Source organism: Rattus norvegicus, chromosome 1 (assembly GCF_036323735.1).
Source record: "Rattus norvegicus strain BN/NHsdMcwi chromosome 1, GRCr8, whole genome shotgun sequence".
Taxonomy (NCBI): Eukaryota; Metazoa; Chordata; class Mammalia; order Rodentia; family Muridae; genus Rattus; species Rattus norvegicus.
The window spans coordinates 96,252,301-96,255,012 of record NC_086019.1 but is presented as its reverse complement, the minus strand read 5'-3'; the positions used below and the strand labels follow the sequence as shown (position 1 = coordinate 96,255,012).

The 2,712-nt window shown below is 46.2% G+C and overlaps 1 pseudogene; it reads left to right on the top strand.

Moving 5' to 3' along the window:
* Positions 1 to 483: 483 nt before the first annotated feature.
* LOC134484541 (small ribosomal subunit protein uS5-like) lies at positions 484 to 1,171 on the top strand (annotated as a pseudogene).
* Positions 1,172 to 2,712: the final 1,541 nt, after the last annotated feature.

Here is a 2,712-nt window from a genome sequence, read left to right as displayed (position 1 = left end):
TGTCTGATGTAAAGGGACAGTGGTGGGTCCTTACCCCACGGCACACTAACCAATTGTATTTCATGGCTCCCGTTAGTGGATCTGAAGTGCGGCCACATTTGACTGAAGTGTCTCATCTATTTTGGAATAGTCATGGGGGAAACATCTTTCGGCTTGACCAGAGGGAGTTTGAGGTCAAGACAATATAGGCTACAGAGAGAGAGAGAGAGAGAGAGAGAGAGAGAGAGAGAGAGAGAGCAGTCACTCTGATCAGAGCTCATTTAAACCATCACCATGCCCTCTGTTAAACACCAAATGGTGGTGTAGTAGGAGGGCCCAGAGGACCCCCACACGGGGCTCAGGAGGAAGTGGCAGCTTCCAAGAAGGATTCAAATGATTGGGCAGTGGTTTGTGGCTCCAAGCTGAGGCCTTGGGGCTCAGGGAAGAAAAGCTGAAGATAAGGAGTGGATCCTCATCACCAAGCTGGACCACTTGGACAAGGACATGAAGATCAAGTCCCTGGAGGAGATCCACCTGTCTCCTGCCCACTCTTCCCTGGGCATATCCCTAAAGGATGAGGCTCTAAAGATGTCGGTGCAATAGCAGACTCTGGCTGGCCAGCAGACCAGGTTCAAGGCTTCATCACTATTAGGGACAACAACGGCCACCATAGTCTTGACGTTAAGTGCTCCAAGGAGGTGGCCGCTGCTATCCAAGGGGCCATCATCTTGGCAAAACTTTCCATTATCTCTGTGCAGCTTCTGGGGAAGGAAGCTTGGCAAGCCTCACACTGTTGGACACAGGTGACAAGCCTCTGTGGCTCTGCTCTGGGGCGTCTCATCCCTGCCCAGAGGCACTGGCATTGTCTCTGCTCCTGTGCCAAAGAAGCCGATATAATGGCAGGTATCAGTGACTGCTACACAGCCATCAGCCAGAGGCTCCACCATCTCCCCGAGAGGCAATGTTGCCAAGGCCATCTTTGATGCCATCCCCAAGACCTAAAGCTATTTAGCATTCCACCCACCACACACACACACACACACACACACACACACACACACACACACACGTCTGGAGAGAGTCCATATTCACCAAGTATCCTTATCAGGAGTCTACTGACTATCTTGTGAAAACCCACACCAGAGTCTCTGTTCACAGGACCCAGGCTCTGGCTGTGGCCACCACACAGTGACTTTATACAAGAAAAATAAAGCGAATTAAGTCTGTGAGAATAAAATAAACCGCCACCATGGTGAATCAGTTTGCTTTTCTGTCAAATGACAGGAAGGGGCAAGAAGGACTTTTCTGGAGAGGCAGAAACCACCTGTACTCCAATAGGGTGGTGGTGGTTCATCCACACGGCGTCACCAAATCAATCGGTCTGGAGATTTAAAGTCTGTATATTTCACTGGATGTAAATTTTACCTCAATTGGGATTTCATTTTGCAAAGCGACAGCTCCAAGGAATGCCGCGAAGCTAGTTGTCTTGCTTCTTCGCTGTAAGCTTTCAGCGGTTTTTTTTTTTTTAAATTAAACACTTGTCTAAATTACTTTAAAATCTTTAAGCTTTGGAAAATTAAACAGGTTTCAATTTGCAGCTTTGTACTATTCTTGTAGTGCGAGGCATCAACCCTTCTCCAGGAGAGCCCAGAGGGCCTTAACAAGGAGACCAGCGGGAGGTCCCAGGGCTGGAGTCTCTGGGAGAGAGAAGCAGAGTTCTGTCGCTCTACTTCGGATCACAGGGCTACTGCGCCAAACAGAGAATCCTTTTAAAGGAAGAAAATAAGAGGGGGTTGGGATGGGAGAAGAGGAGAAAAACCTAAATCAGACTCTCAAAAGGTTCCGTTTCTGAATGCTAAGGCTTATTTGCGTATCAAAATTGCCTCCGGATGGTAGGCAGAATTAGAAAATTAAGAAAGACAGAAGGAGAGAAAGAAGTTGGGCAAACTCGGGGGTGTAAAAAGCTCTTCCCTCTATCCGGGCAGCCTCGGTGGGTAAAGGGCTAGGCTCCCGCATCGCAGTGGTTGAATTTGGACAAGACCATTGCTCCGAATGCGTTTCCTAACTCAATGATAAACACATCTCTCTTATTAAAGAACAATCCACATCTGTACCACACGACTCCCTCTAGTGGATCTAAAAAAATAACCAGACTTAAGATGACGCCATCCATTTTGAAATAGTTAAAGAAATTGCCCCCAAAATAATCCCCAACCCCACGGTCACTACAGAGAATTAATTTTACTTCTGTGTAAGTAGGATTTCCCACACCCTTTCCTTCAAAGAAAGGGGTACTTCACATTCACCCGGAATAATTAACCACTCATACATCAGAGAATGATAGACATTTCAAACACTTTACAACCAGGGTAAAAAAAAAAAAAAAAAAAAAGAACCTGAGGATTATTGGAGGTAGTCTGATCCTCGATCGAAATCATAAATATTCAAAGCATTTCACGGTGGCTTTTGAGTCACACACAAATGAAAGCGCCCTGGCAATAGCTGGCTTGCCCACGCGGCACTCCAAAGTCCTCGGAATTGGGTTAGTGATCATTTTTAATAAGTCATCATCCCACTCGCATTTCTACTTTTGTGAAGCAGATCTTCAAATATCGCCAAATTATTCCTCAGACCCTCGAATCGCACACGCTGTTTAGAAGTCTTACTTTATCTTGCCCCAACAGCAATCTGCGTTTGAGGGCACATATATAATATATAAGTAACAGAGTGACA